At 38.2% G+C, this 12,606-nt stretch overlaps 4 non-coding genes across 4 annotated transcripts; all 4 read left to right on the top strand.

Moving 5' to 3' along the window:
* The first annotated feature begins 261 nt into the window (after positions 1-261).
* On the top strand, positions 262-334 carry TRNAF-GAA (transfer RNA phenylalanine (anticodon GAA)). Its single transcript has one exon. It is a non-coding gene; the product is annotated as a tRNA-Phe (tRNA).
* Positions 335-2,005: 1,671 nt separating this feature from the next.
* Positions 2,006-2,078, top strand: TRNAF-GAA (transfer RNA phenylalanine (anticodon GAA)). Its single transcript has one exon. It is a non-coding gene; the product is annotated as a tRNA-Phe (tRNA).
* A 1,091-nt stretch (positions 2,079-3,169) lies between these two features.
* Positions 3,170-3,242, top strand: TRNAF-GAA (transfer RNA phenylalanine (anticodon GAA)). The gene has a single exon. It is a non-coding gene; the product is annotated as a tRNA-Phe (tRNA).
* A 3,417-nt stretch (positions 3,243-6,659) lies between these two features.
* TRNAF-GAA (transfer RNA phenylalanine (anticodon GAA)) lies at positions 6,660-6,732 on the top strand. The gene has a single exon. It is a non-coding gene; the product is annotated as a tRNA-Phe (tRNA).
* Positions 6,733-12,606: the final 5,874 nt, after the last annotated feature.

The raw sequence follows: 12,606 nt of genomic DNA, 5'->3' as shown, positions 1-12,606 counted from the left end.
GATGTCAGTAGTCAGATGACATTGCTTACCTACTCATGCCAAATATATCTGGGTAATATAGTGCTAGTCCATTCAGAGTTAAAAAACACAACTACCTAACCTGGATCCCAAAAATGCTATTTACCCATTGCACCAGTTAACTGGGGAATGATACAGGACTCCTTAAAACATATCTCTACCATATGAGGTTAAAAATCCAGGTCCTGCATCTATTTTGTTAAATGGTTCAAATTAAAGTATGAAGACCCCAGCTGTCAGAAGGCCGAAATAGCTCAGTTGGGAGAGCGTTAGACTGAAGATCTAAAGGTCCCTGGTTCAATCCCGGGTTTCGGCACAGTTGAGAGGCTCCTTGCTTCTAACAAAATAGGTCTTGGAATCAGCTGTAGTACTTTTTCTCTATTAACATTTTTGTCAACTGATCTACAAAATGATCAATTCAACATAGACTTTGCTTTCTGTCCTCCTTTTAAACTTTCTTCCACCTATCTTGCCTTCCGGTTTGACTATGAATGTTTTGCATTTCGTCCTTTTTTGTAAAGTAAACTCTTGTCTGCATCACATTCCACTTCCCCTTGAACACAGATGTCAGTAGTCAGATGACATTGCTTACCTACTCATGCCAAATATATCTGGGTAATATAGTGCTAGTCCATTCAGAGTTAAAAAAACAACTACCTAACCTGGATCACAAAAATGCGAATTACCCATTGCACCAGTTAACTGGGGAATGATACAGGACTCCTTAAAACATATCTCTACCATATGAGGTTAAAAATCAAGGTCCTGCATCTATTTTGTTAAATGGTTCAAATTAAAGTATGAAGACCCTAGCTATCAGAAGGCCGAAATACCTCAGTTGGGAGAGCGTTAGACTGAAGATCTAAAGGTCCCTGGTTCAATCCCGGGTTTCGACACAGTTGAGACGTTCCTTGCTTCTAACAAAATAGGTCTTGGAATCAGCTGTAGTACTTTTTCTCTATTCATCAAATTTTTTCCAACTGATCTACAACACAATCAATTTAACATAGACTTTGTTTTATGTCCTCCTTCTAAACTTGCTTCCACCTATCTTACCTTCAGGTTTGACAATGAATATTTCCCATTTCATGCTTTTTTGTAAAGTAAACTCTTGTCTGCATTACCTTCCACTTCCCCTTGAACACAGATGTCAGTAGTCAGATGACATTGCTTACCTACTCATGCCAAATATATCTGGGTAATATAGTGCTAGTCCATTCAGAGTTAAAAAAACAACTACCTAACCTGGATCCCAAAAATGCTATTTGCCCATTGCACCAGTTAATTGCGGAATGATACAGGACTCCTTAAAACATATCTCTACCATATGAGGTTAAAAATCCAGGTCCTGCATCTATTTTGTTAAATGATTTAAATTAAAGTATGAAGACCACAGCTATAAGCAGGCCGCGATAGCTCAGTTGGGAGAGCGTTAGACTGAAGATCTAAAGGTCCCTGGTTCAATCCTGGGTTTCGGCACAGTTGAGAGGTTCCTTGCTTCTAACAAAATAGGTCTAGGAATCAGCTGTAGTACTTTTTTCTCTATCAACATTTTTATCAACTGATCTACAAAATGATCAATTCAACATAGACTTTGCTTTCTGTCCTCCTTTTAAACTTTCTTCCACCTATCTTGCCTTCAGGTTTGACAATGAATATTTCCCATTTCGTCCTTTTTTGTAAAGTAAACTCTTGTCTGCATTACATTCCACTTCCCCTTGAACACAGATGTCAGTAGTCAGATGACATTGCTTACCTACTCATGCCAAATATATCTAGGTAATATAGTGCTAGTCCATTCAGAGTTAAAAAAACAACTACCTAACCTGGATCCCAAAAATGCTATTTACTCATTGCACCAGTTAACTGGGGAATGATACAGGACTCCTTAAAACATATCTCTACCATATGAGGTTAAACATACAGGTCCTGCATCTATTTTGTTAAATGGTTCAAATTAAAGTATGAAGACCACAGCTATCAGAAGGCCGAAATAGCTCAGTTGGGAGAGCGTTAGACTGAAGATCTAAAGGTCCCTGGTTCAATCCCGGGTTTCGGCACAGATGAGAGGTTCCTTGCTTCTAACAAAATAGGTCTTGGAATCAGCTGTAGTACTTTTTCTCTATTCATCAAATTTTTTCCAACTGATCTACAACACAATCAATTTAACATAGACTTTGCTTTATATCCTCCTTCTAAACTTGCTTCCACCTCTCTTACCTTCAGGTTTGACAATGAATATTTCCCATTTCATGCTTTTTTATAAAGTAAACTCTTGTCTGCATTACCTTCCACTTCCCCTTGAACACAGATGTCAGTAGTCAGATGACATTGCTTACCTACTCATGCCAAATATATCTGGGTAATATAGTGCTAGTCCATTCAGAGTTAAAAAAACAACTACCTAACCTGGATCCCAAAAATGCTATTTACCCATTGCACCAGTTAATTGCGGAATGATACAGGACTCCTTAAAACATATCTCACCATATGAGGTTAAAAATCCAGGTCCTGCATCTATTTTGTTAAATGGTTTAAATTAAAGTATGAAGACCACAGCTATAAGCAGGCCGAAATAGCTAAGTTGGGAGAGCGTTAGACTGAAGATCTAAAGGTCCCTGGTTCAATCCCGGGTTTCGGCACAGTTGAGAGGTTCCTTGCTTCTAACAAAATAGGTCTTGGAATCAACTGTAGTACTTTTTTCTCTATCAACATTTTTATCAACTGATCTACAAAATGATCAATTCAACATAGACTTTGCTTTCTGTCCTCCTTTTAAACTTTCTTCCACCTATCTTGCCTTCAGGTTTGACTATGAATGTTTTCCATTTCGTCCTTTTTTGTAAAGTAAACTCTTGTCTGCATCACATTCCACTTCCCCTTGAACACAGATGTCAGTAGTCAGATGACATTGCTTACCTACTCATGCCAAATATATCTGGATAATATAGTGCTAGTCCATTCAGAGTTAAAAAACACAACTACCTAACCTGGATCCCAAAAATGCTATTTACCCATTGCACCAGTTAACTGGGGAATGATACAGGACTCCTTAAAACATATCTCTACCATATGAGGTTAAAAATCCAGGTCCTGCATCTATTTTGTTAAATGGTTCAAATTAAAGTATGAAGACCCCAGCTGTCAGAAGGCCGAAATAGCTCAGTTGGGAGAGCGTTAGACTGAAGATCTAAAGGTCCCTGGTTCAATCCCGGGTTTCGGCACAGTTGAGAGGCTCCTTGCTTCTAACAAAATAGGTCTTGGAATCAGCTGTAGTACTTTTTCTCTATTAACATTTTTGTCAACTGATCTACAAAATGATCAATTCAACATAGACTTTGCTTTCTGTCCTCCTTTTAAACTTTCTTCCACCTATCTTGCCTTCCGGTTTGACTATGAATGTTTTGCATTTCGTCCTTTTTTGTAAAGTAAACTCTTGTCTGCATCACATTCCACTTCCCCTTGAACACAGATGTCAGTAGTCAGATGACATTGCTTACCTACTCATGCCAAATATATCTGGGTAATATAGTGCTAGTCCATTCAGAGTTAAAAAAACAACTACCTAACCTGGATCACAAAAATGCGAATTACCCATTGCACCAGTTAACTGGGGAATGATACAGGACTCCTTAAAACATATCTCTACCATATGAGGTTAAAAATCAAGGTCCTGCATCTATTTTGTTAAATGGTTCAAATTAAAGTATGAAGACCCTAGCTATCAGAAGGCCGAAATACCTCAGTTGGGAGAGCGTTAGACTGAAGATCTAAAGGTCCCTGGTTCAATCCCGGGTTTCGACACAGTTGAGACGTTCCTTGCTTCTAACAAAATAGGTCTTGGAATCAGCTGTAGTACTTTTTCTCTATTCATCAAATTTTTTCCAACTGATCTACAACACAATCAATTTAACATAGACTTTGTTTTATGTCCTCCTTCTAAACTTGCTTCCACCTATCTTACCTTCAGGTTTGACAATGAATATTTCCCATTTCATGCTTTTTTGTAAAGTAAACTCTTGTCTGCATTACCTTCCACTTCCCCTTGAACACAGATGTCAGTAGTCAGATGACATTGCTTACCTACTCATGCCAAATATATCTGGGTAATATAGTGCTAGTCCATTCAGAGTTAAAAAAACAACTACCTAACCTGGATCCCAAAAATGCTATTTGCCCATTGCACCAGTTAATTGCGGAATGATACAGGACTCCTTAAAACATATCTCTACCATATGAGGTTAAAAATCCAGGTCCTGCATCTATTTTGTTAAATGATTTAAATTAAAGTATGAAGACCACAGCTATAAGCAGGCCGCGATAGCTCAGTTGGGAGAGCGTTAGACTGAAGATCTAAAGGTCCCTGGTTCAATCCTGGGTTTCGGCACAGTTGAGAGGTTCCTTGCTTCTAACAAAATAGGTCTAGGAATCAGCTGTAGTACTTTTTTCTCTATCAACATTTTTATCAACTGATCTACAAAATGATCAATTCAACATAGACTTTGCTTTCTGTCCTCCTTTTAAACTTTCTTCCACCTATCTTGCCTTCAGGTTTGACAATGAATATTTCCCATTTCGTCCTTTTTTGTAAAGTAAACTCTTGTCTGCATCACATTCCACTTCCCCTTGAACACAGATGTCAGTAGTCAGATGACATTGCTTAACTACTCATGCCAAATATATCTAGGTAATATAGTGCTAGTCCATTCAGAGTTAAAAAACAACTACCTAACCTGGATCCCAAAAATGCTATTTACCCATTGCACCAGTTAACTGGGGAATGATACAGGACTCCTTAAAACATATCTCTACCATATGAGGTTAAAAATCCAGGTCCTGCATCTATTTTGTTAAATGGTTTAAATTAAAGTATGAAGACCACAGTTATAAGCAGGCCGAAATAGCTCAGTTGTGAGAGCGTTAGACTGAAGATCTAAAGGTCCCTGGTTCAATCCCGGGTTTCGGCACAGTTGAGAGGTTCCTTGCTTCTAACAAAATAGGTCTTGGAATCAGCTGTAGTACTTTTTCTCTATTCATCAAATTTTTTCCAACTGATCTACAACACAATCAATTTAACATAGACTTTGCTTTATGTCCTCCTTCTAAACTTGCTTCCACCTCTCTTACCTTCAGGTTTGACAATGAATATTTCCCATTTCATGCTTTTTTGTAAAGTAAACTCTTGTCTGCATTACCTTCCACCTCCCCTTGAATACAGATGTCAGTAGTCAGATGACATTGCTTACCTACTCATGCCAAATATATCTGGGTAATATAGTGCTAGTCCATTCAGAGTTAAAAAAACAACTACCTAACCTGGATCCCAAAACTGCTATTTGCCCATTGCACCAGTTAATTGCGGAATGATACAGGACTCCTTAAAACATACCTCTACCATATAAGGTTAAAAATCCAGGTCCTGCATCTATTTTGTTAAATGGTTTAAATTAAAGTATGAAGACCACAGCTATAAGCAGGCTGCAATAGCTCAGTTGGGAGAGCGTTAGACTGAAGATCTAAAGGTCCCTGGTTCAATCCCGGGTTTCGTCACAGTTGAGAGGTTCTTTGCTTCTAACAAAATAGGTCTTGGAATCAGCTGTAGTACTTTTTCTCTATTCATCAAATTTTTTCCAACTGATCTACAACACAATCAATTTAACATAGACTTTGCTTTATGTCCTCCTTCTAAACTTGCTTCCACCTCTCTTACCTTCAGGTTTGACAATGAATATTTCCCATTTCATGCTTTTTTGTAAAGTAAACTCTTGTCTTCATTACCTTCCACCTCCCCTTGAATACAGATGTCAGTAGTCAGATGACATTGCTTACCTACTCATGCCAAATATATCTGGGTAATATAGTGCTAGTCCATTCAGAGTTAAAAAAACAACTACCTAACCTGGATCCCAAAACTGCTATTTGCCCATTGCACCAGTTAATTGCGGAATGATACAGGACTCCTTAAAACATATCTCTACCATATGAGGTTGAAAATCCAGGTCCTGCATCTATTTTGTTAAATAGTTTAAATTAAAGTATGAAGACCACAGCTATAAGCAGGCCACAATAGCTCAGTTGGGAGAGCGTTAGACTGAAGATCTAAAGGTCCCTGGTTCTATCCCGGGTTTCGGCACAGTTGAGACGTTCCTTGCTTCTAACAAAATAGGTCTTGGAATCAGCTGTAGTACTTTTTTCTCTATCAACATTTTTATCAACTGATCTACAAAATGATCAATTCAACATAGACTTTGCTTTCTGTCCTCCTTTTAAACTTTCTTCCACCTATCTTGCCTTCAGGTTTGACAATGAATGTTTCCCATTTCGTCCTTTTTTGTAAAGTAAACTCTTGTCTGCATCACATTCCACTTCCCCTTGAACACAGATGTCAGTAGTCAGATGACATTGCTTACCTACTCATGCCAAATATATCTAGGTAATATAGTGCTAGTCCATTCAGAGTTAAAAAAACCACTACCTAACCTGGATCCCAAAAATGCTATTTACCCATTGCACCAGTTAACTGGGGAATGATACAGGACTCCTTAAAACATATCTCTACCATATGAGGTTAAAAATCCAGGTCCTGCATCTATTTTGTTAAATGGTTTAAATTAAAGTATGAAGACCCCAGCTATAAGCAGGCCGAAATAGCTCAGTTGGGAGAGCGTTAGACTGAAGATCTAAAGGTCCCTGGTTCAATCCCGGGTTTCGGCACAGTTGAGAGGTTCCTTGCTTCTAACAAAATAGGTCTTGGAATCAGCTGTAGTACTTTTTTCTCTATCAACATTTTTATCAACTGATCTACAAAATGATCAATGCAACATAGACTTTGCTTTCTGTCCTCCTTTTAAACTTTCTTCCACCTATCTTGCCTTCAGGTTTGACTATGAATGTTTTCCATTTCGTCCTTTTTTGTAAAGTAAACTCTTGTCTGCATCACATTCCACTTCCCCTTGAACACAGATGTCAGTAGTCAGATGACATTGCTTACCTACTCATGCCAAATATATCTGGGTAATATAGTGCTAGTCCATTCAGAGTTAAAAAAACAACTACCTAACCTGGATCCCAAAAATGCTATTTACCCATTGCACCAGTTAACTGGGGAATGATACAGGACTCCTTAAAACATATCTCTACCATATGAGGTTAAAAATCCAGGTCCTGCATCTATTTTGTTAAATGGTTCAAATTAAAGTATGAAGACCCCAGCTATGAGAAGGCTGAAATAGCTCAGTTGGCCGAGCGTTAGACTGAAGATCTAAAGGTCCCTGGTTCAATCCCGGGTTTCGGCACAGTTGAGAGGTTCCTTGCTTCTAACAAAATAGGTCTTGGGATCAGCTGTAGTTCTTTTTCTCTATTCACCAAATTTTTTCCAACTGATCTACAACACAATCAATTTAACATAGACTTTGCTTTATGTCCTCCTTCTAAACTTGCTTCCACCTCTCTTACCTTCAGGTTTGACAATGAATATTTCCCATTTCATGCTTTTTTGTAAAGTAAACTCTTGTCTGCATTACCTTCCACTTCCCCTTGAACACAGATGTCAGTAGTCAGATGACATTGCTTACCTACTCATGCCAAATATATCTGGGTAATATAGTGCTAGTCCATTCAGAGTTAAAAAAACAACTACCTAACCTGGATCCAAAAAATGCTATTTACCCATTGCACCAGTTAATTGCGGAACGATACAGGACTCCTTAAAACATATCTCTACCATATGAGGTTAAAAATCCAGGTCCTGCATCTATTTTGTTAAATGGTTTAAATTAAAGTATGAAGACCACAGCTATAAGCAGGCCGAAATAGCTCAGTTGGGAGAGCGTTAGGCTGAAGATCTAAAGGTCCCTGGTTCAATCCCGGCTTTCGGCACAGTTGAGAGGTTCCTTGCTTCTAACAAAATAGGTCTTGGAATCAGCTGTAGAACTTTTTCTCTATTCATCAAATTTTTTCCAACTGATCTACAACACAATCAATTTAACATAGACTTTGCTTTATGTCCTCCTTCTAAACTTGCTTCCACCTCTCTTACCTTCAGGTTTGACAATGAATATTTCCCATTTCATGCTTTTTTGTAAAGTAAACTCTTGTCTGCATTACCTTCCACCTCCCCTTGAATACAGATGTCAGTAGTCAGATGACATTGCTTACCTACTCATGCCAAATATATCTGGATCCCAAAAATGCTATTTACCCATTGCACCAGTTAATTGCGGAATGATACAGGACTCCTTAAAACATATCTCACCATATGAGGTTAAAAATCCAGGTCCTGCATCTATTTTGTTAAATGGTTTAAATTAAAGTATGAAGACCACAGCTATAAGCAGGCCGAAATAGCTAAGTTGGGAGAGCGTTAGACTGAAGATCTAAAGGTCCCTGTTTCAATCCCGGGTTTCGGCACAGTTGAGAGGTTCCTTGCTTCTAACAAAATAGGTCTTGGAATCAGCTGTAGTATTTTTTTATCTATCAACATTTTTATCAACTGATCTACAAAATGATCAATTCAACATAGACTTTGCTTTCTGTCCTCCTTTTAAACTTTCTTCCACCTATCTTGCCTTCAGGTTTGACTATGAATGTTTTCCATTTCGTCCTTTTTTGTAAAGTAAACTCTTGTCTGCATCACATTCCACTTCCCCTTGAACACAGATGTCAGTAGTCAGATGACATTGCTTACCTACTCATGCCAAATATATCTGGGTAATATAGTGCGAGTCCATTCAGAGTTAAAAAAACAACTACCTAACCTGGATCCCAAAAATGCTATTTACCCATTGCACCAGTTAACTGGGGAATGATACAGGACTCCTTAAAACATATCTCTACCATATGAGGTTAAAAATCCAGGTCCTGCATCTATTTTGTTAAATGGTTTAAATTAAAGTATGAAGACCACAGCTATAAGCAGGCCGAAATAGCTCAGTTAGGCGAGCGTTAGACTGAAGATCTAAAGGTCCCTGGCTCAATCCCGGGTTTCGGCACAGTTGAGAGGTTCCTTGCTTCTAACAAAATAGGTCTTGGGATCAGCTGTAGTTCTTTTTCTCTATTCATCAAATTTTTTCCAACTGATCTACAACACAATCAATTTAACATAGACTTTGCTTTATGTCCTCCTTCTAAACTTGCTTCCACCTCTCTTACCTTCAGGTTTGACAATGAATATTTCCCATTTCATGCTTTTTTGTAAAGTAAACTCTTGTCTGCATTACCTTCCACTTCCCCTTGAACACAGATGTCAGTAGTCAGATGACATTGCTTACCTACTCATGGCAAATATATCTGGGTAATATAGTGCTAGTCCATTCAGAGTTAAAAAAACAACTACCTAACCTGGATCCAAAAAATGCTATTTACCCATTGCACCAGTTAATTGCGGAATGATACAGGACTCCTTAAAACATATCTCTACCATGTGAGGTTAAAAATCCAGGTCCTGCATCTATTTTGTTAAATGGTTTAAATTAAAGTATGAAGACCACAGCTATAAGCAGGCCGAAATAGCTCAGTTGGGAGAGCGTTAGACTGAAGATCTGAAGGTCCCTGGTTCAATCCCGGGTTTCGGCACAGTTGAGAGGTTACTTGCTTCTAACAAAATAGGTCTTGGAATCAGCTGTAGTACTTTTTCTCTATTCATCAAATTTTTTCCAACTGATCTACAACACAATCAATTTAACATAGACTTTGCTTTATGTCCTCCTTCTAAACTTGCTTCCACCTCTCTTACCTTCAGGTTTGACAATGAATATTTCCCATTTCATGCTTTTTTGTAAAGTAAACTCTTGTCTGCATTACCTTCCACTTCCCCTTGAACACAGATGTCAGTAGTCAGATGACATTGCTTACCTACTCATGCCAAATATATCTGGGTAATATAGTGCTAGTCCATTCAGAGTTGAAAAAACAACTACCTAACCTGGATCCCAAAAATGCTATTTGCCCATTGCACCAGTTAATTGCGGAATGATACATGACTCCTTAAAACATATCTCTACCATAGGAGGTTAAAAATCCAGGTCCTGCATCTATTTTGTTAAATGGTTTAAATTAAAGTATGAAGACTACAGCTAGCAGGAGGCAGAAATAGCTCAGTTGGGAGAGCGTTAGACTGAAGATCTAAAGGTCCCTGGTTTAATCCCGGGTTTCGGCACTGTTGAGAGGTTCCTTGCTTCTCACAAAATAAGTCTTGGAATCAGCTGTAGTACTTTTTTCTCTATCAACATTTTTATCAACTGATCCACAAAATGATCAATTCAACATAGACTTTGCTTCATGTCCTCCTTTTAAACTTTCTTCCACCTATCTTTCCTTCAGGTTTGACTATGAATGTTTCCCATTTCGTCCTTTTTTGTAAAGTAAACTCTTGTCTGCATCACATTCCACTTCCCCGTGAACACAGATGTCAGTAGTCAGATGACATTGCTTACCTACTCATGCCAAATATATCTGGGTAATATAATGCTAGTCCATTCAGATTTAAAAAAACAACTACCTAACCTGGATCCCAAAAATGCTATTTACCCATTGCACCAGTTAACTGGGGAATGATACAGGACTCCTTAAAACATATCTCTACCATATGAGGTTAAAAATCCCGGTCCTGCATCTATTTTGTTAAATGGTTCAAATTAAAGTATGAAGACCCCAGCTATCAGAAGGCCAAAATAGCTCAGTTGGGAGAGCGTTAGACTGAAGTTCTAAAGGTCCCTGGTTCAATCCCGGGTTTCGGCACAGTTGAGAGGTTCCTTGCTTCTAACAAAATAGGTCTTGGAATCAGCTGTAGTACTTTTTCTCTATTCATCAAATTTTTTCCAACTGATCTACAACACAATCAATTTAACATAGACTTTGCTTTATGTCCTCCTTTTAAACTTGCTTCCACCTCTCTTACCTTCAGGTTTGACAATGAATATTTCCCATTTCATGCTTTTTTGTAAAGTAAACTCTTGTCTGCATTACCTTCCACCTCCCCTTGAATACAGATGTCAGTAGTCAGATGACATTGCTTACCTACTCATGCCAAATATATCTGGGTAATATAGTGCTAGTCCATTCAGAGTTAAAAAAACAACTACCTAACCTGGATCCCAAAACTGCTATTTGCCCATTGCACCAGTTAATTGCGGAATGATACAGGACTCCTTAAAACATATCTCTACCATATGAGGTTAAAAATCCAGGTCTATTTTGTTAAATAGTTTAAATTAAAGTATGAAGACCACAGCTATAAGCAGGCCGCAATAGCTCAGTTGGGAGAGCGTTAGACTGAAGATCTAAAGGTCCCTGGTTCAATCCCGGGTTTCGGCACAGTTGAGAGGTTCCTTGCTTCTAACAAAATAGGTCTTGGAATAAGCTGTAGTACATTTTTCTCTATCAACCTTTTTATCAACTGATCTACAAAATGATCAATTCAACATAGACTTTGCTTTCTGTCCTCCTTTTAAACTTTCTTCCACCTATCTTGCCTTCAGGTTTGACAATGAATGTTTCCCATTTCGTCCTTTTTTGTAAAGTAAACTCTTGTCTGCATCACATTCCACTTCCCCTTGAACACAGATGTCAGTAGTCAGATGACATTGCTTACCTACTCATGCCAAATATATCTAGGTAATATAGTGCTAGTCCATTTCGAGTTAAAAAAACAACTACCTAACCTGGATCCCAAAAATGCTATTTACCCATTGCACCAGTTAACTGGGGAATGATACAGGACTCCTTAAAACATATCTCTACCATATGAGGTTAAAAATCCAGGTCCTGCAGCTATTTTGTTAAATGGTTTAAATTAAAGTATGAAGACCACAGCTATAAGCAGGCCGAAATAGCTCAGTTGGCAGAGCGTTAGACTGAAGATCTAAAGGTCCCTGATTCAATCCCGGGTTTCGGCACAGTTGAGAGGTTCCTTGCTTCTAACAAATTAGGTCTTGGAATCAGCTGTAGTACTTTTTCTCTATTCATCACATTTTTTCCAACTGATCTACAACACAATCAATTAAACATAGACTTTGATTTATGTCCTCCTTCTAAACTTGCTTCCACCTCTCTTACCTTCAGGTTTGACAATGAATATTTCCCATTTCATGCTTTTTTGTAAAGTAAACTCTTGTCTGCATTACCTTCCACTTCCCCTTGAACACAGATGTCAGTAGTCAGATGACATTGCTTACCTACTCATGCCAAATATATCTGGGTAATATAGTGCTAGTCCATTCAGAGGTAAAAAAACAACTACCTAACCTGGATCCCAAAAATGCTATTTACCCATTGCACCAGTTAATTGCGGAATGATACAGGACTCCTTAAAACATATCTCACCATATGAGGTTAAAAATCCAGGTCCTGCATCTATTTTGTTAAATGGTTTAAATTAAAGTATGAAGACCACAGCTATAAGCAGGCCAAAATAGCTAAGCTGGGAGAGCGTTAGACTGAAGATCTAAAGGTCCCTGGTTCAATCCCCGGTTTCGACACAGTTGAGAGGTTCCTTGCTTCTAACAAAAGAGGTCTTGGAATCAGCTGTAGTACTTTTTTCTCTATCAACATTTTTATCAACTGATCTACAAAATGATCAATTCAACATAG

The sequence above is a fragment of the Lissotriton vulgaris genome, chromosome 8, assembly GCF_964263255.1.
Source record: "Lissotriton vulgaris chromosome 8, aLisVul1.2, whole genome shotgun sequence".
Classification (NCBI taxonomy): domain Eukaryota; kingdom Metazoa; phylum Chordata; class Amphibia; order Caudata; family Salamandridae; genus Lissotriton; species Lissotriton vulgaris.
This window is presented reverse-complemented; position numbering and strand designations above follow the sequence as displayed.